This window comes from Chenopodium quinoa, unplaced genomic scaffold, assembly GCF_001683475.1.
Source record: "Chenopodium quinoa cultivar QQ74 unplaced genomic scaffold, ASM168347v1, whole genome shotgun sequence".
NCBI classification, from domain to species: domain Eukaryota; kingdom Viridiplantae; phylum Streptophyta; class Magnoliopsida; order Caryophyllales; family Amaranthaceae; genus Chenopodium; species Chenopodium quinoa.
Window position 1 is genome coordinate 2726394 of NW_018744167.1, and position 25773 is coordinate 2752166.

The window sequence follows — 25773 nt, forward strand, 5'->3', positions numbered from 1 at the left end:
AGATAATCATCATTAGTTTATAATAATCAAAACCTAATTGCTCAACAATTTCCCCCTTTTTGATGATGACAAACTATTGATGCTCATCACATATTAAAGGATAATCGTTGTACATTTATTCCCCCTTAGTTTTTCAAGGAAATAACATTTAAACAAGTTAAGAACATACACAAGAACTTAATAGTTAGGAACTTAGCAATACACATCATTTATCAATATATAAATACTTTCAACAATCATGATGTAATAACTTTAGACTTAATTACTGCATACCATAAGCATCATACATATTCTTCCCCCTTTTGTCATTATCAAAAAGGGTATTGTTCCACACGTTTGTTTTTCGTAAATTATATGCACTTAAAGTCATATGTCACACCTACCACCATATAATAAGTAAGTATATACTAGTTAAACACTTGTTGTTCCTAAAAGCCTCAAGGTACTCACTTTTCAAACACGGATACCATTTCCACACTAACTTCCAACTCACAATCCAAAGGCCCAACTTCAAAACCCTTAATTGAACTTGACAAATAAGAAGTTAAAATTCAAGTAAAGATCAGAGCTAAAAAGTTAGAAATGGATTGCATGAATAGACCAATTAAAGCGCAAGCTTAAAGGATATATAAAGAAGCATATGGAACAAAATAAGTAGAGGGAACGTGAAGTGGAATTTGTGCTCTTCGTTTAAACCTTTTGAGATGAGAACCGCCACATTGTACTTTATCTCAAACTCTTGAATCTCCTATTGAACACAACACATATTCATCTTGCCAATTGATAACCAAGTTCCCTTACCTTAACCACCAACTTCTTTGAGGAACATTCTCCATACCGGAACTTAAATAGATTTCAGTTTCATCATAATCAAGTTCCTTCGTCGTTTATTATTGTTCCTTCACTAGCTCACCAAGTATACGAGTACACGACATCAACATAGTCAACATTCTTCATATATAGATACCCAGGAAATTAAATATTTGATCACCCTTTTTCCTTTTCTTTCTCTTTTTTTTTTATTTTTTTTTTTAAAGGGTGTCATTATACAAATTTTGCATGCTTTCCTGGAATAACACATTTTAAATCAATGAAGATATTACTCACTCATACACTTGAGTTCCACAACCAGATCTGAACCATTTTGATTTCTTGGTTCCTACCTTATTCCCCCTGAGTCCCTTACCATTCTTCTTCCTTTATCTTCAACTTCCTCCTCAACATATAATCACCATTTTTTATGTTTCATCAAATCATTAAAAATCATAAAAAGATGATCAACAAACTTAGAGCACATGGGAATTAAGAATAAGAAGTAAAAGTGTGTGAACGAAAAGAGGAAATTGAATTGGGTGAATAAGAATCTTCAATTTTCTAAATATAAGACAATTAGAGTATATGCAACACGGACACACAACTTAGAGTTGTAGAATAATGTTGCGATCGAAGATATATGGCGTAGATGCTTGAAAGTTGGCTAAAAGATAGGTTAGTTCCCTCTGAAATTTAAACAAGTGAGTTACAAACGGTCTGGGAACTTACCTGTCTTGTTCCATCAAAGTTTCTTCCATTGTTCCTTTGACAACTTAGGAACTTCGTGTTTGACAGCACCCATAGTTCTATTATGAGACCTCTAATACTCTTAGGCAAGTGAGTATGTCTTTTACAACACAAGAACTAAGTGTGACACATAAAAAATAAGCGCATATTCTTTACTTTAAGTATAACATAGGAACCCCAGCTTGACATAACTTATGGGAAAAAATACTTTATACTCGTGTTATGTTTCATCAAGTCTTGTTCCATTAAGCAATAAACAAGAATATGACAAATCAAGACACCACCATAAGAGAATCAATTCACAAATTCACATATTGCATCCATACCAAAGATATATCAATCCAATTCATCTAATGCCGACATGTGAAAGGAACTTATATCTTATATAGTCTCATATCAATAAAGATGTAACTATTAATACATAGGTTGATATGATGGCTTACCTTGGAGTTCTTGAAGTGGTTATTCTGTTCCTTGATGATTTCGAATCTAATATGAACTTCCACTTCTAACACAAGTTCCATTGTCAGTGGTTAATGCTTAAAAATATATTTTCTTATCATAGATTAGCAAAAATCAATGCACAATGTCTCGTTAGTTGTACCAAAAATATAATTAATGTAAGTAAGTACAACTAATAACTCAATCCATCTTGAAAACAAAAATTGATAATTTTAAAGCTCAATTTTCAAGAAGGAACTTGGATAGCAATCTATCCTAGAGTATGTTCCACATAGACATCTATAACAAAATGTTATACAAAAGACATCCAAGACATCCATGTGGTACAACTCTAATCCCATATAAACAACAAGATAAAATAATGTTCAATTACCTTCAAGTCTAGCTACACGAGCAATAAGTTCCTTAAAAACAATACATACCTTTGTATTGGTTGTTTCCTTTAAGAACCAACCTAGCTTTGTTCCATTCACGTGCCTTACTCAACAAGCTTTTTCCAGAACACCCTTTTTGATCTCCGACCCTTTTTAGGTGTTCTAGAATAGGTTTAGAATGTAATACACACCTTCTTCCTTTTAAGCTCATCGAGTTCCTGTTGCACATCTAATCTTCAAGCTACATCCTCAAATCCTTCAATGTCGTGAGGCTCGGCCTTGGTTACATATGCATATAAGACACTTTAGTTCCATAGTTTGTTGAGATATTGCTGGTCAGAACAAATATTATCTCAGCTCTGGAACTTCGTTGGAACTTGCTTTCTTATATTGAGTTCATTGAACTTTGCTGCATGAGTTGGAACTTAACATCTAAAAGTTCCTCAACATATGTAGCTATCCCTTGCTGTTATTCTTAGTGACATATTTCTTTACTAGGAACTCAGTTAGTTCTACAGTAACTTGTGAGTTCATCTTTATAACATGTTTGATGGGAACAAACCTGTTAGTCTCAAAATATGTTCACTTATGGCACATTAAACATGATAGTGTCAACTCTATATGTTTTACTAGTCTAGGCGTTTATGGATAAATCGCCTTGGTACTTCTATCATCAAACATCCCTAAGTAGAACATAGGGTGTCTTGTTCATCAAAGATCTATTGCTTCAGTGTTGATGATGTAGCCAGAGACATTGAAAACTATTCTAAAGAACCTGAAAAGACCATTAGTATATAATTTTGTTCTCTTCTTGTCTTTCATGATTCAAAATTGGAAACTTGTTGACAATCCTGTGTTCCTGCAACAAACACTAAACATGACTGGAACTAGGTTCCATTGTTAGATCTATAATCTCATAAGTGATGAATACTTAGCCACATACCCTGTGATAGAAAAGACTTTCAATAAACAGTTCATCATCTCTTCTATTAAGAAAAGAAACCAAGTATTCATTTGCTTTCATTACTTATAAACAAGACATCTCTTTCAATTAGTCTCTACATATCACATGGTAAACATATCCATATCACTAAGATCCAATGGATTAGTGTTGCTTACCATCTACCTGATGTTGAAAGAGAATGTAACATGTGTTTCATTCTCATGCTTCTCGATCTTAACCTGTTTGGAACTTACATGTACATATACCTATTATCGAGTTCCTACTAGGTTTATCAAGCATGAAAAGATTAACATGTTCACAGTTTGAAGCATAGAGGTATCTCATCTTCAATAAAACCTAGAAATGTCAGGTTGTTGTTAGGAATCACCTTGAGATCCACAAATGATGTGTTCCCTTTTTGACTCCCTTCATATGTGACATTTCCACTCTTTATTGATGATGTCATTTTGAAGCCATAAAACAACTAGAGTTACAAGCAATTGAAAACCAGAATGTGCATTAAAAACTTGACAAGAAAAATATTCACAATGGGATAGGAACTTGACTTACTAACTTCCTGTTATGTAGAAATTTTACCTTTCGTGTTAGTATTATAAGTCAAAGTTCTTCCATTGCAGGTTTATAGCAAGAGATACCTTGATTTGGCTATCATCATCTCTTTTGGATCCTCGCTGTCGAGATAATGCAAGTTCCCTCCTATTATAAACCTTCAACTCTTCCATGTTCCTTTTGACATAAAGTTGGAACATGTCCTTCTGGTCCTTTAGACCGTTGTATCTTGGGTAGAGGAACGTGTTGATTTAATCTCAAATTCTTCAACACCTTGTCAAAGTCCCTCATATTATCATTCAAAAGATATAACCTGAAAGTTCACAACCCAAGAGATTCCTTTGTGCCTTTAAAATGTCAGTAGGTTAGTCAAAAGAGGTAGATAAAACCTAAAGCATAAAAGTGTTAAAACATAAAGTTCCTGTAAGAATACTCCCTTTTAGATGTCGTTCCATCAACAAAATGATGAATCTCCAACACGCAGTCAAAGATAATCATCTTAACTCATTATCCTTCATAAGAGTCTGCTACAGGAATTAATGCTTTGTTCCAAATAAGAACTTAACTGGAACTTGAACAAGAATCTTTACAGGAACGTATACACTAACTCCTATAGCACCTTGATATAGAAGCTTTGTTATTCCTGTATCCCTAATTCGTTTTATCATTCCAAGTTCACCAAGTTCCAACCAATTTAAGCACTGAGCTCCTAATGGAACAAACTTTTACGCACCAATTTGTCTCAATGGACAAACCTACAAAACAATGATTAATAACTTGCACAAAGCTAGAAGAGAAGTTAGTTTGTCATGATATACATTATAAACATCCAAACAACTTCTCTTTTCATCCATTCACAAATAACCTTCATAAGATTAGGGAATTGAATTTCAATTGGAATTTGTGAAGGATTAATACATACCAAAAGAACATGACCAATATTTACAGAGAGATGTATAGGCAACTTACACACTTATTCATGTTGTCGATTCACCTACTACAAACCTCTTATAAAGGCTTTCTAGTGAGAGGAATTTGCACATAATTGCTTATATACAAACAACCAAAGTTCATCATTATTAATAAGTTGTCTCCACTCACTTAGCCTGCAAAATCAGTCATCTTTTGGCTTTGGTTACCCAATTTATATTGGGTACTTTCATGTTAGTAATAGACATTAATAATCCATAATTAAAACAACTACGGTTAAACCAACTATCTTTACTAACAATAAACATCATGTGTCTACATAATAAATATTCAGAAAAACACATACACATGATAAGGTCATTCTTTGGAAAATATTCAAAATATACGTTCATTACCTTGCCCAAAGAATTAAGTTTCCATACAGGGATAATCCAGGTTCCAAGAGACCAAATATGCATAATTCTACATAATACGTTCCTTGAACTATTTCCAGTAAACCGATTCTTTAAAAATAAATCAATTTGTAAATCTGACAAATACTTTTCACTCTATAAATCAAATTTGAGGTTACACAAAATTGATTTGCAAACTTTCAAAACAAAATCCAAAATTTAACTAGAAATACTACAAGGAACTTGTACACATAATGTCATGCATATAATCAAGACTTCAAAGACGAGACACTTACCTCAAAGATGTTCATCTTTGAATCACATCTGCTTCACAAGCAGACTTTGGTCTTCACGTGGTATTCGGAACGTTCTAGGGTTGAGTTCCATTCACTGCATTCCTTGTAGATATCCATCCTAGCCTGGAACTTGCTCCTCGGGGTTACCCGGTTTATCAAGAGCACCTGCTCTGATACCAATTGTTATTTTAGATGAACTACTACAAGAGGGGGGGTGAATGGTAGTAGGTTCCAATCGCGAAACTTATGCGGAAATTAAAAACAAAACGTAAAGGAACTTAAAGCACAAAGCAAGTTTTACGAGGAAACCATCCAGTGCCTAACTGGAAGTAAAACCTCGGCCCTATTGGGACTTATAAACAAATTCCACTATAATAGGCAACTCTCCTAGTACAACCTATTACACAGACCTTTGCTTTGCAAGTTCCGCCACGGACACTTGACTCTATGATAGGACACTTCCTACCAGACCTAAGACACTTCTCAGGACCCTTTTTCTCCCTTTACCCAGGAAACTTCCTAGGTGACCCAAGACACTTCTCAGGTTCCTTTCACTCACTGTGCACTCACAGCTACCACTCGAATTTTACCAGATTTCAAACTCATACACAAGCGTGAATTTAAGAGAATTCACAATCTCACCCCAAAATACAAAACACTCAAAACCCTTTTTCCCATTACAAGATCTCATCGAATATCCCTAAATACATATCTATGAATAAAGAGATAAAACTAATATGTTGAACACTCAAGATCTGTCTGGAACTCACTAGACGTACTGTAACCAAAAACCTGATAGGAACTTTGACCAGGAGGACTGACTTAGCTTCGTGGTGAAGGATAAAACCATTAAGCACGACCACTACACTTCGTCAGCCTCAACTTTGAATGAATGCATATGAGCATATTTATAGTACACTCGAATTATTCATTTCATCTTGAAAAAGATAGATTTTCTGAAAAGATAAGTTTAAAAGATATTTTCTAAAAATCAGTTTTCCGAAAATATATCTTTTTGTTAAGAATAAAAACTGTCAATAATAATAAGATAAACTTAGCATAAAATCAGATTTTATTCAAAACTTATCTTTTTGTTTAAAATACTTTTTAAACAATCTTATCTTTTTCCAAAAGGGATTTATTAGAAGATAAATATCTTTATTCAGTAAAACCAAATCCCTAAAAGATATGCACGTATAAGGTAAATATATATATCATTAAAACCGACTTTTAACGACGTTCATACTTAAGTTCCTATTAGGTTCCTGAACTCTGACAGTCTCTGAGTTCCTGACAAGTCAGTTACTCTAATTTCATTGACTGTTTGGAATTCACCTTGGTTCTATATAGACTTGTTCCAGACCGACTTTTATGTCCAACATACTTACATGAATCCTAGAGCAATATACTTCTATTTCTCTGTCTTCATGTTGCTTCTCTGAAACTCTTGTTCTGGAATCCTGTAGTCTTGATATATTCTGGATCTTAGGGTTTTCCCCAGCATTACACCGAAACCAGGTCGTTACAACCCGTTTTGAAGTTCCTGTTAAGAAACTTCTGGAAGTTCCATTTCTGGAACTCTTCTTCTAAATTTACTTGTATCCTCATGGATCCTCTAAAGTTCCTCTGTTTCAATTCCTACTTCAGCCCTCAACGCTTACTGAACCTGCAAACATCACAACACTAGAAAATCCTTATTAAATGGAAGTTTGCTCAATTCTTAACATCATCATCAAAACCTCATAAGGATCAACAAGTTGTCCCTTTTTGATGATGACGAACTGAGCAAACTTCTGAGAATAACAAAGTAAAACAGAAGGTTAGTTTTTTATTTATAAAAACAATAAAGAAAACTAAACTAAATTAAAAGACTCCTACACATACATAACCTATATATGTATAGGATACTTACCTTATGAAGCTAACATATGTAAACACATGTTTACATAGTTACCTTCATGGTCCCTTAGCCATCATCATGCTTATCAACCATAACACTTATCGTTGTTCTTGTTCCTCTATTGCTTATCCTATATTGCTCAAGTTCCTTACATATATACCTGTCATTACTCAGGTTCCTTGTATCCTGTTCCAAGCATAATTTGCTTTTTCTATGCACAACTTAACATACACGTTAGATAGATAATCATCATTAGTTTATAATCATCAAAACCTAATTGCTCAACAGTTTTTACATATGAAAAAATTGCTTTGTAACAAATTTTACTTCACATATTCAAGTATTCAACCAAACAATCACTAAACTTTGGATCAACACTTTGGATTCGAATTTGCATTATTTTCGAATTTGGTTCACCAGTATTCATGTCATCATGTGCAATTCACAGTCCCTAGCTTACAACATTTCAACAAGAAGGAAAAGGCACCAATATCAACGTGGTCCAAACTACAAAATCATACATTCTAGAATCAAATTGAATGAAGTACAGAATTTTCAATTACTGTGACAAAAGTAGTGCTAGAGCACGTCCTTTCTTCCTTCCTTCAAATCCTATTTTTTTACCCTAAATGGTCAAAAATATCAGCTGCATTTATGGCAAAACATGCCAATACTTGAAAAACTCAAAATTGTAAATTTTATAAATACATAAAATCTAATTTTAAATGCTTAAAAAATTAGCTTGTCGCTGTCTCATTGGTCACCTACATAAATATATTGTAAATATACGGAATAATTATTTTTACAAATAGGATCTTGCTAACGAGCGCCCCGGAACGTTAGATAACTAATGAATATATTGCTTAAAATAGTATTAAGTTATGAATGTATGACAAAATCACGCGTCATTCGGTATAATTAATATAAGTTTTATTATAATATTTCTGCTTTTAATACTCTTATCTAACGCCCCAAAGACGCTCGTTAGCTTTTGCCTTACAAATATTATCAGAATTATGATTAAATTAAAATTGCGGCAGCTGTTGTCTAATTACTGAACAAAACTAGGCAAGTTGTGACATACTCGTACGTAGTATTTTTCTCTTCAAGTTGGACACGCAAAGAATTTTTCTGATGTTATTATCAGATTAATAGATTATATTAGTATTAATAAACTTTCAGTATCTTTGAGAATATTCAACTTTGTATTCAGAAAATAGTACTTATAAATTTGCTCGTTTTTGCATGATCTTGTGGTCCTTCTCTAACTACAGTTTGATATTCCATACGTAAATATAGTATTTTTGGTAAGGTGATTACCTAATCACTGTGATGATGTAAGAGTTGGTGCTTGTGTGGCAGTTTACGTTAGGCGTAAGAACGGTTTTATGTAGTCCCTTGTAAATGTTCGGAAAAACTTGTCATTTTCCAAATAAAAAAAAAAAATTAAATAAATAAATAAAATTGTCACTTTCTATAAATAATAACCAAGGGTAATCATATGTATCCCGTAGTATTTAGGGGTGTATGTTAGAGTATATTTGTATATATCTCTCTGTATATATTGAGTCCTTGTAAATATGGAAAGTAGGGTTTTATTGTAACCTATATATATTATGGAATTATGAGAATTGCCTCCTAAGGGAGAATTCCTATTCACTATTATGGTATCAGGCCAAAACCTTAATGAAAATTTTAATCTTTTAATCTTTTCTAAATTGGTATGAAAAATAAATTAATCTTTTCTAAATTGATATGAAAAATAAATTAATGAAAATTTTTAATTCACTAATTATTTTTACTTTTAACTACTTATATGAAGTCTTATAGTCTAGGCTTTCAATACTCCGTAATTTTTCCAATAACTAAAGATTTTAACATGTTTTACGATGTTCTCCCTCTGCACCTTATTATTTGCTCCAAGTGAGGGAAGTAGAGATGACAAACATATACTCCATCTCCGTATAAACATTTTTTTATATGTAAAAAACAAGTTTTTTCCTTACTTTGGCATCAGAGGGAAAGACTCATTATGAAACTAGAAAAAGGAGGTTTGTTTTTTTGTTTTTGTTTTTTTTTTTTTTGACAAGAACATGAGAATTATTTCAACCTATAGATAGGAAGTAAATAATGTTAATGGATATTGTTATTTTTACAAGAAATAACAAATGACTCTCGGTTTTATTATAAATCTCTAGACCACTTGTTTTCTTTTGAAAATAATTTTATTACAATTCAATAAAATCACTCTAAACGATTTTAGACAATTTTTCTATTCTAGGTATATACTTCCTCGTTTGTTATTTATTTGCAACTAACACTTTATACGGAGTATTTCATCATGATTTTCAATGCTAAATTTTAATTACGTACTTACATATCAATAAGTAAAAATTATACGAAATATATCTCATCATATATCAATAAGTACAAATTATAAAATCTGACATTATATAAGTATAAATCAAGACAAATCATCTAAGAAAATAACACAAGAATTTATGCCGTACAACATAACTCATTAAAGGTATTCAAAACTCAAAATAACATACTATGTGTTTTATTGCTATTGTCAAAGTGTTAAAAATAAAAAAAAATGATGAAATATTTTTTTTATTTTGTTTATGGTGTAATAATAATAACTAAGAGTAAAAAAACACACCATGATATACATAAAAAGTATCTTTGTTGTACGATGTTCTAAAAATCTACGGAGTATAAACCCAGGTATTAATATTATTATATCCTAGGAATCTTCGTATACTAAAAAAGAAAATATAATTATTCTAGTTGCCCATATAAAAGTACCGACCAACTACGTTTAATCACACTCCTAACTTCACTCAACGTTAGATTTGTGGTAAATACACCAAGTCTTAAATAGTTAAATATTATCTTAATTAAGTACAGCAATGACGACTCATGTCTTATACGTAGTACAAAGTATATATTATGTAACATTGTATTATTATATACGAAGTGTAAAAATACTTTAATTATACACATTATTAATTATATTATTGCACGTCGTCGTATCTACTACTATTATTAAACCGTATTTAAATATATAATTCAAACTCTAAACTTTATATTAAAATTATAATTACCCGGCAATAGGTCGTGTCCACGAGTGGAGAAGAGTATGGTCTTCCAGAAAATCAGGTTACCATTAAAACTATCCATCAACTAAATCACTATAATAAGATAGTCAATTAATTTAAAGTTTAATACGTAATTATAATTAATAATAGTAATTTGGAGTTCTAATTTGTCTCTTATTGAAGACAATGTGTTATATTTATACGTTAAAAGGTCACTTACTAGTTGATATCCACCAAATATTTCTGGCCTTTTGGGTACATGTACGTGCATGAATGTTATTAATTTATGTGGCGAATTGTGTAATTTGGTCGTACTAATTATGCTGAGTTGGACTTCAAATCAGTAATATTATTCCTTTAATTTAATGTTAATCATATAGTTTGAGCTAGTCTTTTATCACTAATTATTGTCTAATCATCATAGTCTAGTGGTTTTCATGTTAGTTTTGTGATTCGTTCGCGGCAAATGGAATAAGGAGTTTATAATAGAGTACATTATTAAGAAGCTTTGAATATTTAATCGAGAATTAATTAGTTAATTAAACAAAAATCTGTGTATATCTAAAGATTGGACATAGCAAATTCAGTTGTTAATTTAAAGCCGGGAAATGTTGACGTTAATAAGGTGGCCGAACATTTGCTTTGTGAAACACATACCAATTTTTTTCTTTTTGTTTCCTACCAAAAATTTGATTTGCATTAGTTAAAAGAAATTTGAAACACTTATTGTTTAATCACCCTTTTTTTTTTGGAAGGTACATACATAATATTAGGTTTAAATGTTTTATAGCACTTAGTCCGATCATTCAGTCAAGAATATTGTTAAACTCTGTACATTACTACGGAGTAGCTTATTTAAATTATACCCTGGACGTGAATTTGATTCGTGAGAGCATAGAAAGTATATTATATAATATACTGTATATGATCTATGAAACTCGAAAAAAATCTGATTCAAATTAATTTCATTGATGTTTTAGTATATGTATGTTGTCAAAAGAGTATAAGGTTAAATTAATTATTTTGAGGAAATCTACAAAGCGTTAAATTATCACCCAAAATAAGGATAGATCTTTCAGTTTATATCAATAATTTTGACTAATAACGACCATTTTTTTTAAGAGTTATAGAGATGGCTTATAATCTTTAGATTAATTGACTTTTAAGTACCTATGATATGATCTACCAATGAATCATTGCAATTGATTAGGGTCCTAATAAACTTTACTCCTATGTTAATCAATGATTTGTTTCATGCTACTCGTTTATATTTATTTACTCCATTTTCGTACATTATTTGACGGAGATAATATTTACAACCTTTAAGAGTTGATTAGGAGTTTTCCGTTCAAAAAATAAAATTAATAATTGACTAATTGTGAAGGACTGATTAATGCCTCCAAATTGCCAAGATTTCCTTCTCATTGTTATATACACTTAACATTGTGATGTGTATTGACTTTGATTTTGGAGTTAACCTTTGAAATTGATTATTAATCCTATTTACAAACAGAAAGAAAAAAAAAAATTGTAAATTAGCTGAATCACACTTGTTTTCTCGAAATGAAAAGTTTATTGATCTCTATTAGACTTTTATTGGAACTATAATTCCCTACTAATTTTTGTTAGTATTAAAAATTTACAACGAGTATAAGATACTTGGTGTATTTACTACAAATCTAACGTTGATTGGAGTAGGAGTTGGTGAAATTAGTAAGAAATTAGGAGAAAGTTTAGTCAAATCTAAATATTAAAAGTGGTAGACCAAGACCCCTGATTTTAGGCACTTGCTACTAAAGCTGTTTCCAAAGCTTTAAACCCCGCCAAATATGAGCTTGATTAATAACAACATTACATTACAACTTATATAAAGCCAAAACACTTCCCACCATTTTTGCTAATTCCAATTTAACAATTGCTATTTCACCGTTGCAGGTACTTTGTTTTTTAAATAAATCCTTTTTATCGTAAACAATATCAAACCGCACAAATTAAATCTTCGATTGGATTGGCTTACTCCCTTGGCTTTTTTGAGATCGTTGTGTTTTCAGTTTACGCTATCTTCAACATACATTATATGCTTATGATCACTAATATATGTTATTTTAACATTAAAAATAAAATAAAATAATTATTCTATATGAATACAATGACAATGTTTTTCTCTTGATAATTCCGTAAAATCATCAAATTAAAGATGATCGATCATGTATTATGACTTTGATCACATGAACATCAAATAAGATGGGAGCTAAGGATCATTAAGGAATGGTGGGGATACGTAATAAGCTCACGTATCGTTGGAGGATTACAAGTTGTTGCATATCGTTGCTAATCTTCTCCTTTCATGTAGAATAACTTACATGTTGGTTTCATTGGAGCACTTAACAAGAACATAGATGGTCTTGACCGATGTCATACCTTATGTACTAAAATGGTCATACCCATTTTAGTCTTGGGTAACTCTACCCATATAAGCCCAAAGGCCATAAAAAAGGTATAAAAGGCCCCAAATAAGTCAAATACATCAATATGGCCTTCAACGGCCCACATATGTAATTTTAGGGCTCATAAACCCACTTATGTACTCATATAAATACCCCTCAAAGGGCATAAGGTAAAAGGAGGTCACTCTTATCATCTAAGATGACCATACTCCTCCACTCTCTCCCCTAAACTCCTCTCAAAATATGCATTGTTTGGCAACTAACTTGGGCGTCGGAGGCTCCGCCCCGGGTTCAACCCCCGGGGCTCGGGGTTCATTTTGCAGGTCCATTCAAGGCCCAAATTCGAGGTTCTCATACACCCCTCCAAGGCCCGGTTAGCTCATTTTTTGCCGAAACAATTTGGCGCCGTCTGTGGGAAGACGAGTACTACTACCCATGAAAATCCACTAATTCATGGCTACTATGTTCTATCACGAAAAAGGGTCAAAATTTCTAGCAAAATTAACCCAAAATTATTACTCCTGTCAAAAGGGGTAATCATTCTTGCAAATGGTGGAGATGATAGATAAACATTTTGATTTGTCGCCAATCTAACCACTACTAACAAGGTACTTCGTGCCTTTACAAAAAAATTGGGAAATATTCCATGAATATGGTCAAACCTTAATTATTCTTGAAGAAGAATAAAAGCTAGATCTACGTGGCTCTAATGGAAAGCTCACAAAAGCAAGCCTTTCATTCACACCACCAAGTTGAAGAGGCAGCAGGTGGCATGAAACATACATAAAAAATCAATCAGGTTTATGTAAATTCAATGCTTGCCGAAGGAAATCGCCATTGTCTTCATCACAAGCTTCAAGGCTCACAACTCCACCACTAGAACGACTCACCATTTCATCCTAGGCAACACATGCCGAGGTCAATGGGGGTCAAGGCTAGTATTGTGAAATGAGCCAAATCTCTTCACATCACATCTAAAGTAGCAGCCGAAGAAGATCCGAGGTTGTCTACCATTGTTGAAGCTTAAAAAAGCTCAAACTATCACCAATCTAAAAATCCGAAGCAAATAGCTCGGATAAGCAAAAGGAATCCGAAGCTCATCGAGCCGAGGCTATCCGAAGGTGTTTCAGCCCAAGCCGAAGGTGTTCTGGGCAAGCCAGTCGGGCCGAGACCGGTGTTTCAGCCAAGCCTAAGGCTTTTCAGCCGAAACCGAAGGAGTTTCAGCCCAAGCCGAAGGCGTTCTGGGCGAGTCGAAGGTGATTCAGCAGAAACCAAGGGTGGTACAGTTTACCGCTCCCAAGTTAAGGTCGGTAACCATTGCCGAGCCGAAGCTCACCTCTTATCTCCTGGCCGAGGCTAGCCATAGCCGAAGCCGAGCCCAGCCGAGGTTTACCTTCGCCAAGATTCAAGCTCCCAGCCGAAGCTCACAACCATATGAGCCGAGGGTGCTGCCGAAGATGGTTTGTCTGAACCGAAGAAAGAGTAATCAACTCTTTCTATCCTCGGATCAAGAGTAATAAACTCTTTCTATCCCCGGATCAAGAGTAATAAACTCTTTCTATCCTCGGATTAAGGGTAAACTCTTTCTATCCTCGGATCAAGAGTAATAAACTCTTTCTATCCTCGGATCAAGGGTAAACTCTTTCTATCCTCGGATCAAGAGTAATAAACTCTTTCTATCCTCGGATCAAGAGTAAACTCTTTCTATCCCCGGATCAAGAGTAATAAACTCTTTCTATCCTCGGATCAAGGGTAAACTCTTTCTATCCTCGGATCAAGAGTAAACTCTTTCTATCCCCGGATCAAGAGTAATAAACTCTTTCTATCTTCGGATCAAGAGTAAACTCTTTCTATCCTCGGATCAAGAGTAATAAACTCTTTCTATCTTCGGATCAAGAGTAAACTCTTTCTATCCCCGGATCAAGAGTAATAAACTCTTTCTATCTTCGGATCAAGAGTAAACTCTTTCTATCCCCGGATCAAGAGTAATAAACTCTTTCTATCCTCGGATTAAGGGTAAACTCTTTCTATCCTCGGATCAAGAGTAATAAACTCTTTCTATCCTCGGATCAAGGGTAAACTCTTTCTATCCTCGGATCAAGAGTAAACTCTTTCTATCCCCGGATCAAGAGTAATAAACTCTTTCTATCCTCGGATCAAGAGTAATAAACTCTTTCTATCCTCGGATCAAGAGTCAACTCTTTCTAACTTCGGATCAAGAGTAATAAACTCTTTTTATCCTCGGATCAAGAGTAATAAACTCTTTCTATCTTCGGATCAAGAGTAAACTCTTTCTATCCCCGGATCAAGAATAATAAACTCTTTCTATCCTCGGATCAAGAGTAATAAACTCTTTCTATCCTCGGATCAAGGGTAAACTCTTTCTATCCTCGGATCAAGAGTAATAAACTCTTTCTATCCTCGGATCAAGAGTAACCTCTTTCTATCCTCGGATCAAGAGTAATTAGCTCTTTCAATCCTTGGATCAAGAGTGTTGCCTCGGATGAACTCTTTCAGTCCTCGGATCAAACCTTGGATCAAGAGTGTTGCCTCGGATGAACTCTTTCAGTCCTCGGATCAAGAGTAATTAGCTCTTTCAATCCTTGGATCAAGAGTGTTGCCTCAGATATACTCTTTCAGTCCTCGGATCAAGAGTAATTAACTCTTTCAATCCTTGGATCAAGAGTGTGTTGCCTCGGATGAACTCTTTCAGTCCTCGGATCAAACCTTGGATCAAGAGTGTTGCCTCGGATGAACTCTTTCAGTCCTCGGATCAAGAGTAATTAACTCTTTCAATCCTTGGATCAAGAGTGTTGCCTCGGATGAACTCTTTCAGTCCTCGGATCAAACCTTGGATCAAGAGTGTTGCCTCGGATGAACTCTTTCAGTCCTCGGATCAAGAGTAATTAACTCTTTCAATCCTTGGATCAAGAGTGTTGCCTCGGATGAACTCTTTCAGTCCTCGGATCAAACCTTGGATCAAGAGTGTTGCCTCAGATAAACTCTTTCAGTCCTCGGATCAAGAGTAATTAACTCTTTCAATCCTTGGATCAAGAGTGTTGCCTCAGATAAACTCTTTCAGTCCTCGGATCAAGAGTAATTAACTCTTTCAATCCTTGGATCAAGAGTGTGTTGCCTCAGATGAACTCTTTCAGTCCTCGGATCAAGAGTAATTAGCTCTTTCAGTCCTTGGATCAAGAGTGTTGCCTCAGATAAACTCTTTCAGTCCTCGGATCAAGAGTAATTAACTCTTTCAATCCTTGGATCAAGAGTGTTGCCTCAGATGAACTCTTTCAGTCCTCGGATCAAGAGTAATTAACTCTTTCAATCCTTGGATCAAGAGTGTGTTGCCTCAGATGAACTCTTTCAGTCCTCGGATCAAGAGTAATTAACTCTTTCAATCCTTGGATCAAGAGTGTGTTGCCTCGGATGAACTCTTTCAGTCCTCGGATCAAAAGTAATAACTCTTACAATCCTCGGATCAAGAGTGTTGCCTTGCACAAACCTGAACAAATAAAGTCCTTCGACTCAATTTCTATGAACGAATTATTTGGGAAATTGAAACAAAACCCAACTCATTTTTTCAAATAGAATTGGGTCTCGGGGGCTAATTGTTTGGGTACTAAAATGTTCATACCCATTTTAGTCTTGGGTAACTCTACCCATATAAGCCCAAAGGCCATAAAAAAGGTATAAAAGGCCCCAAATAAGTCAAATACATCAATATGGCCTTCAACGGCCCACATATGTAATTTTAGGGCTCATAAACCCACTTATGTACTCATATAAATACCACTCAAAGGGCATAAGGTAAAAAGAGGTCACTCTTATCATCTAAGATGACCATACTCCTCCACTCTCTCCCCTAAACTCCTCTCAAAATATGCATTGTTTGGCAACTAACTTGGGCGTCGGAGGCTCCGCCCCGGGTTCAACCCCCGGGGCTCGGGGTTCATTTTGCAGGTCCATTCAAGGCCCAAATTCGAGGTTCTCAGACACCCCTCCAAGGCCCGGTTAGCTCATTTTTTGCCGAAACACTATATGAATACAATGACAATGTTTTTCTCTTGATAATTCCGTAAAATCATCAAATCAAAGATGATCGATCATGTATTATGACTTTGATCACATGAACATCAAATAAGATGGGAGCTAAGGATCATTAAGGAATGGTGGGGATACGTAATAAGCTCACGTATCGTTGGAGGATTACAAGTTGTTGCATATCATTGCTAATCTTCTCCTTTCATGTAGAATAACTTACATGTTGGTTTCACTCGAGCACTTAACAAGAACATAGATGGTCTTGACCGATGTCATACCTTGTCTCAAGCTTACATGCATTGGGGTTGGTTAGGGCGGTTAGGCCCAACCCATTAGCTCATGTTGTGTCGAATATCAACAATCATGCCTTTCCACGTGTCATGATTACTTGTCGAAGGCTAAATTTGACTTTCTCTGTTGAGGTGTGTTATGTTGTGCCCTATCTTGACATTTCTTTATCAACAATAATATGGCCACAATCCGGCATGCAAAATAATGTGTCATGTCATTTTAGTGTTCATATCGTTTATTTCTTGATAAGTCGCGTCATGTCTTGGATCACCCCAGTCCATTCTCATCTTTCAACAAAATTGAAAAAAAAGCGAAATTATATCACTTTTGTTTTAACGATATTTTTTTTTTTTTGGTAGAAATTGTAAATTTTTTTCCCCCTGGATAAATCACAAGAATAATATAAATTACAAACGGAGACAAGAAAATTTACTTATGATCTCCTTCACACTAGCCTTCAATTTTAACCATTAGGCCAAAATCAACACCCCTTAAATTTTAGCGTTTGTCTACAGAGGATTAGAGGAGTTGTGCAAAATAAAAGTTGCATATTGCCAAAGTGTGGCCGAGTCACCCCCACATGGACAAGTACACGTGCCGAGGAGATGAGTTGACTGTAACCGTAAACGTCGCCGGTTACCGGTTCACTGCAAACCGGTTTTTGTCATTTACTCTTATAGCCGATTTTACAGCTATGTCTTTCAGTCACAGGAAAAAATTCTTTAGCCTTCTTTTTTAACTGTTTTCTTCATTTTATATATATATATTTTTTTGCATATAATACTACTAACAAGTAGCCTAGTAGGAGTGCATTTATTTTGTTTGTATTTCTCTGGCTTTTTTCTAACAATTAATTGCAATTTAGCAATATAATGTATGTAGCATAGTATAGTATATAAGACAATGATAAAAATAAAAAAATCTGTCACACTTACAAGTATATATTATAAGCTAGTTTGAATGATGTGTATCTAGCCTTTAGAGTTTGACCCCTAGCTTCCTTAATTAATGAATGGTTGGCTATTTAAATAGCCTTGTTTATGCTAATGAGCTATATTATAATGCTTTGACTAACCTATATTTCTAGATCAAGTACTTCTAATTAAATTTTGATTAAATTGGTATAGCTTTGTGAACTATGTCTCTTTGCCAAATAAGACAATGGCTCCAAAAAAAAAGTTCGGAGTATTATTCTTTTTTTTAATTTCCAAATGGTTTTGTAGCTAAAATTATTAATTACTCGATGTCACTAATTTGTGAATAAAAACCTCAGTAGGATTGTTAATTTTATTAGATTGGTTATTAGAAAATGTTAGTATATATTAACGTTGTACACACGTACATATGTAATGTATATAAAATTTGTATTGGTTGTTTGCAAAATTGGTTATATTTAATTAAGAGACCAATTTAATGAGGCGATGTACATTATATACTCTGTAGCTTAGTTATTTATAAAATGTCAATAAATTGTGCTGACTAAAAAGTGAAAAGCTGTGTTTATTTTTTTTTCTTTTCATATAACAGCTTTTGTCTAATAATATTATCTGCAAGGGGCTACCCAAATGATTTTTACGATAATTTCACATTAAATGAAATTCCTATATTAAGATTAAAAAAAATGAATGGAAATGAAGTTGAGCTTAGTGAGTAACTTAGTACAATGTGCATCACTTCAACTAAAATCATGATTAAATGGAATTCCTATTATTTCAAATATAGCACAAGTTTTCGTTGTGTGTCAACAATGAGTAGGAATGTAGGAGATTTTCAATGTGCATGAAAAAGAAACATTTTGAACACAACGGATATATGCAGAGTATACCTGTGAAATGTTTTACTAATAAATAAATTACAGTATAAAAGATGTACAACTAGGTTTCGTGGTGTAGTTGGTTATCACGTCAGTCTAACACAATGAAGGTCCCCAGTTCGAACCTGAGCGAAGCCATTTATTAATTTCTTTTTTTTCTTTTTTTTCTTTTCTTTTTTTTTTTTTTGAGAAAGCCATTTTATTACTCCTTTTTGATATGAGTGTGTAGACATATTTCTTGCGATGAAAAAATAAGGGATTTCTTTTTTTATTATTTTTACTACTCCATATTATGTAATAACTTGTTAAAAATGACAATTAAATTATTAATGTTACAAACGTGCAGTGTTAAACTCTCAATATTTAGGCATACAAACGATCCGAATCAAGCCGTATTTTAATTGTTTGAGCTAAGCTTGATAAAAAATACAAAGTATTGGCATTCGAGCTATCTTGAGGTTGAACGAGCTTGTAAAAATCTAGTATGAGCTTGGCTCGTTAAGGATTTGACATGTTCAAGTTTTGTTCACGAATGTGCTCGTTTGTATTATGAGTTTAAGCTTATCGTGCTTAATTAAATAAATAATTCCTTCATTACAATCAAAACGATTTTTAAAAAAGTTTTAATGTATCCACTAATTTTTATATGAGAAATTGAGAAGTTTTCATTCTTTGTAGAGAAAAGGAAATGTTAGAGTTTTCATGTCTATAGCAGAAATAATTTGTAAGATTTACAAATATGTATGAGTAAGAGATATATAAATATCCCGTCAAAAAAAAAAAAAAAAAAAGATATATAAACATACTAAAGTAACATAGTTTAGATATAATAGTGATTTTTTAGCTTGAGCGAGCTCTGATCAAATTATAATCGAGCGTGAATAAACTTATAAATTAATTAAGCGGGTTGTTCATGAGCATAATTGAGTCAAACATGATGTTGTTCGAGCTTTGTTCATTTATTTAACGAAATTAAGATTTTTAACCGAATTTGTTCATGAATCGTTCTTAAACGTATCGGCTCATTTACACCCGTATCAAGTCTATCAACATTGCAATATACACGAAGTAGATTAGAAAAAGTATAGCGTATATAGATTCCAATTGTTAGCATATTGTCTACTTTTGTCCAATTCCTAACTCGATAAGACGATAAGTAAATTTCACGCCAATAACAAGCAACAAGGTTTCGTGGTGTAGTTGGTTATCACGTCAGTCTAACACACTGAAGGTCCCCAGTTCGAACCTGGGCGAAGCCATTTCATTTTTGTTTCAAGAAAATTCCAAATCCAATTATAAATTTGGTTAAAGTTAAATGAATACAGACATTGTACACAGATGGTTTCGTGGTGTAGTTGGTTATCACGTCAGTCTAACACACTGAAGGTCCCCAGTTCGAGCCTGGGCGAAGCCATAACATTTTTCTTTTTTACTAGAAAATTTTGCAATTTTGTCCACCTTTAAATTCTGCATCAGTTTAATTAGTGTAATGTAAACTTGTTTTCTAAAATTAAATGATCTATCCACAGTGTCAATTGGCATGAAAACATGAAATACATTTACTTTACGAGTTACACACATTATAACATAAGAATTTCTTAACATGAGATTATGGGCTCAAATCTTCATTTTGCTGTAATTTAATGGTCTTTGCATCATTGCATGAGTCGAGGGAGGAATATGGTTGTGGAAGATAGACGACAATATTGTACTCCGTAATTACTACTTGTATTTTGTAAGGTAATAGTAAAGATATAAACCTTAAAATACTGGTGCCACTCGCAAGTTATGTCACTCTACCTTTGAGGAATGAGGAGTTTAGTTTCACGTTCATGACTTTAAAGTCATAAATATTACTCATATTATATATTTATATACTACAAAAATATATATACTTGCATACATGCATTGTTGTATTTATTTGCTCACTGTTAATGTTTTTCAGTGTGGTTCCATTGAGGTGAAGGAAAATTGGTAATTAAAAAAAAAAAAAATGAGGAGAGTCAGGAGACATTGCATTTTTAATATTTTACTATAAGATTCTTATCTATAAAGGAATTACACATTTTTAATACCTACTTTTCTAAAATGTTATTGATCTGATTGCATTATTTATTTATTTTTTCTTGACAGAACTTTCAATCAAATGACAAAGAAATTCTGGTACTAAATTATCCTGATATCCTTTTCCCCTTTAATAATAATAAAAAAAAAAAAAAAAAACCCTAATTTCAACATGAACTAATATAATTGAATACAAATAAATACAGTAGAATTTTTCATGGGAATAGTTTACTTAAACTAATTAATTAATTAGAAAAGAAGAAGAAGAAAAATCTTCTTTTCCCCTTCTAAAAATCTATGACAAAGGAATTTCAAAGTGTGATGATAAATAAAATTAATAAAAAATAAAAAAAAATAAAAAAGGTGGAAAAGCCACAAATAGCAAAGTTCTGAATCTTACTTTATTTGGTCAAAAGAAATAGAGTATGAATATTAGACTGATGACAATTGCGAGTGTGCATGCATGTGATCTTCTACAGTTTATGTTTACTCGATTTACTTAAATTAACTTATCTTTCTTTCATCAGTAAGTTGAGCGTGGAAACTTGCTCAATTAATTAGCTTCTTATCACATTACTATACATTTCTATTATGTTTAATTAACTTGAGAGATAAGTTTCTATATTTACCACTCTCTTGTAATATGGGATTAATCATTTGAGCCAATTAAAAAAGGAGTTAATTATAACATTGTGGTAAAATATCAATCATATATCATATGAAATCTATTTAATTTAAAAAATTATACTCGTAATAATAAATCGTCATGGCATTGGCTTGTAATGACGTGGCATACATATTTTCTTTATTCTATTTAAGTCAAAAAGATAAGTGAGTGTTCCCTGCATTTCATAATGACCTTCTTAATTAAGTTAGCGTAGCAACAATATAAAGAAAGGAAATGAGATATTACAATCTAAAGTCCAACACTATGTATCTTGAGGAACGAGGTGAGTTTGGATCTTGTCACACAAATGAAGTCATAAGTTTAGCGAACAAGAGGAAGAGATCCAACAAGATTGAGACCATATGATATGTACTTCGTATATACTTGTATAATGAATGAATAACAAATTGACAATTAGATGATCTACATATATATGAAAAATTCATGATAATTTATTTATTTATATTGTACTATCTTATGTCCTGTCTTACAATTTAAAATATTGCAATTCAAGATGATAGTGTCTCATAAAAAAGGACAATTTTTTTTACTTCTACTCTTAGTTTTTATTTCCAAGTTAGATATTTAGGGGTCATTGATGTACTTATATGTCTATATACATAAATCAGTTAATATAGATTTTACACTTTATTTTGTCATCATTTTTCTTTATTGGTATTAAACGTAATTTCAAATAGTTTTATTAGAGATGAACTATGTTATATCGTAGGGGTTGTTTATTCATCGTTTATGTTTTCACCATAGAGATGAAGAAGACATACAAGTATAATAGGAAATTGGGAAGCACATCAAGTAAAGGGTCATCACAAAACATCTCTTCATTGCTTGTTGGTGACGTTTAACACACAAGTATAATATAGATTGCCAAAATAAAATGAAACTAATATTCAATTAAATGCGTCAAAATAGTAAAAAAAAAAAAAAAAAAAAAAAAAAAAAAGTTTCTAAAATTAGAATATTATGGAAATAGTTACTAAAATAAGTAAGTTTTTTTACTGTTAAAATGTGGGCATCTTGTGATCTCGGTTACATTTTGATGCCATTATACTTGGGAAGGGTAAAATTTTGGGACTTGTTATTCATCGCCCGCAAATCTCTACATAAAGCCCACATTTTATAATTTTTTGACAAATTTGCCCTTTTTATAATTTTAACGGAAGATAAATTTTTCGCACTAAAAAAATGTGGAGCAGCACCGGATCGCCGAGGATCACCGGAGAATCGCCGTCGTCATCGGAAAACGAGGTTCGTAACGCATCGTAAGGACGAAATGGTGGCTGGCGCCTAGCCAAAAGGCCATGCCGTGGTTGTGGCGCCTAGCCAGGACGCCGCCACCGTGGTTACGGCGCCTGGTGGAGAAGCCTCGACCATAGTAGTGGCGCGTGGCCAGGACGCCGCAGCCACGGCCAAGGCGCCTGGCCAGGACGCCGCCACCATGGCGACGGCGTCCTGACCAGGCGCCCCGGCCGTGGCTCCGGCGTCCTGGCCAGGCGCCAGTAGGGGAATATTTTTTTTTTTTTATTTTTTTATTTTTTAATTTAATCCCCTTTTTTTTTTTTTTTTGTTTGTTTTTGTTAATTTAATCTTAATGTAATTATATTTATACGTTATATGTTATTGTTACAGGATTATGGTGGAGACGGAAATGATTACAGTGGGATTTTTGTACATGATGGCCTGTTCGAAGATGCTCAACAAGCGATTGATTGGGCAAAACAGGTTGCAATTAGATCAGGCTTTTGTTTAGTAGTAGCAACTCATAAATCTCAACGGGATGGTAGAATGGATCGCATTTTGAGATGCGACCGTTATCGCAAAAGAGAAGAACGAGATTTCAGTAAAGCGATTCGGTTTGACTCAAAGCGGAAAGGTTGTGGGTGTCAGTTCCGAGTTAAGGTTCGACAACATCAAAGGCGTGACGGTTGGGAAGTGAAGGGTTACGGCAAATGGGGATATCACAACCATGAGCTGATAGCATACAAAGTGGGGCATCGGCAGTTAAGCGGCCTAAGTCCAGCTGCGAAACTAGTTGTAAAAGAAATGAGTGATGCTCAAGTGAAGCCCGCTAAAATATTAGCGTCTGTGTTAGAGAAATTCCCCGAAGACCAGCCAAACCGAAGACACATCTACAACGTCAGACAGAAATTGAGGTTTGAACGGTCAGAGGGAAGGAACCCTATACAGCAGCTTCTGCACCAGGCACAAGCACGTGGTTACCTTTACTGGTTTGAATCTGACGAAGACACATCGGAGGTAACTCATTTGTTCCTTGTCCATCCTGATTGTGCTGATATGATTTCGTCTTGGCCATCTGTGATTTTGATCGATTCAACGTACAAGACAAACAAGTACAAGTTCCCACTGGTTGAGATGGTTGGGATGGCTCCAACGAACCAGAACTTTCTGATTGGTTATGCAGTCATGAAGGATGAGACGGCTGCGAGTTACCGTTGGGTGTTGGAAAAGTTGAGAAACTACATCGGCCACCTCACCCCTCACCATCCAAGAATCATTAACGGCCCTCGACCGTTTTCTGCTACCCGCAGACACAGTGGACGCAGATGATGTGCCAGATCTACTAACAAACCTACCATCTCGACCCTTACGCACATCTACCCTATGCGTCTCATACGTATCATCAAGTCTCTGACTGAATGGACCGTAATCATCATATGGTCCACTCTGATCGTCGACATCCTCATCTGCATCATCCTCGTCCTCGACCTCCTCCTCCTCGACCTCCTCCTCCTCCTCCTCATCATCATCATCATCATCTTGATCGTCCGCAGAACAGTGCACCCGTTCTCTGCGGGCCGAGGCCGAAATACCACGGGATCTAACGTGTCTGGGCCCCGAGCTCTCCATTGAGTAGATCGTACTCCTCACGACGTCAATACTCTTCCCCGCACCAGGTCTAAATTGCGATGCCTAACTCCAAGTAAATAACGAAACATAATAACGAAAACAAATTAAAAAAAGTCGAAAATAAACACAAAAGCAAATAAACAAGTCACGGAAATAAAATTATAAACATAAAAAATATAAAATTAAAACAAATAAAAAAACAAAATTTAAAAAAAAAAAGATAAAAAAAAAAGGGAACATACAATTTAAAAAAAAGAAAAACAAATTTTTTAAAAAAAAAAAAAAATCGAAAATAAAATTTAAAATTACAAAAAAAACAAAAAAAAAATTTAAAAAAAAAAAAAGAACGAGGCGCCTAGGCAAGGCGCCCGTACGGTGGTGTCGGCGCCTAGCCCAGACGCCACTACCACGGCCGTGGCGCCTAGCCTCTGCGCCGCTGCCGTGGTAGTGGCGTCTGGGCTAGGCGCCGCCACCACCGTACGGGCGCCTTGCCTAGGCGCCTCCTCCGTGGTGGTGGCGTCTCGCCTTGGCGCCCCACCGTCGCCGGAGGTTTTTTTTTTAAAAAAAAAATTACAAAAATTTAAAAAATTACCTTCTGGCCGGCAAACCGCCTTCCGCCCACCGCCGGTGCCGCCACTTCCTTGCCGGGCCGCCTCGACATAGCTCTGGAAATAATTTAGAGAGAGAAAGTGGAAGTAGAGAGTAGAGAGAGAAATTGTGTGTTTTTTAGTATGAGGGCAAAAGTGTCATTTCACTCTTATTTTGTGGGCTTTATGTAGGAATTTGCGGGCGATGTTTAACAGTTCACAAAATTTTATACTCCACATTAAAATCCGAGCAAAAAATTGTAGCTGTCCCAATATAAACGGTTAAATAAAAGGGGGTCCATCTTTTCATAATAGATCTTGTTCGTTAATGCTAGTATTTGTTTGCTTAATTTGTTTTTCTTTGGGATTATTGATCGAGGAAACATAGGGATTAATTCTTGAAATACTGATTAAGAGTAAGAAATTTCTTAATTATATTCAGTAAT

At 34.2% G+C, this 25773-nt stretch overlaps 3 non-coding genes across 3 annotated transcripts; all 3 read left to right on the forward strand.

Moving 5' to 3' along the window:
- The first annotated feature begins 19187 nt into the window (after nucleotides 1-19187).
- On the forward strand, nucleotides 19188-19261 carry TRNAV-AAC. The gene has a single exon. It is a non-coding gene; the product is annotated as a tRNA-Val (tRNA).
- Nucleotides 19262-20308: 1047 nt separating this feature from the next.
- Nucleotides 20309-20382, forward strand: TRNAV-AAC. The gene has a single exon. It is a non-coding gene; the product is annotated as a tRNA-Val (tRNA).
- An 81-nt stretch (nucleotides 20383-20463) lies between these two features.
- On the forward strand, nucleotides 20464-20537 carry TRNAV-AAC. Its single transcript has one exon. It is a non-coding gene; the product is annotated as a tRNA-Val (tRNA).
- Nucleotides 20538-25773: the final 5236 nt, after the last annotated feature.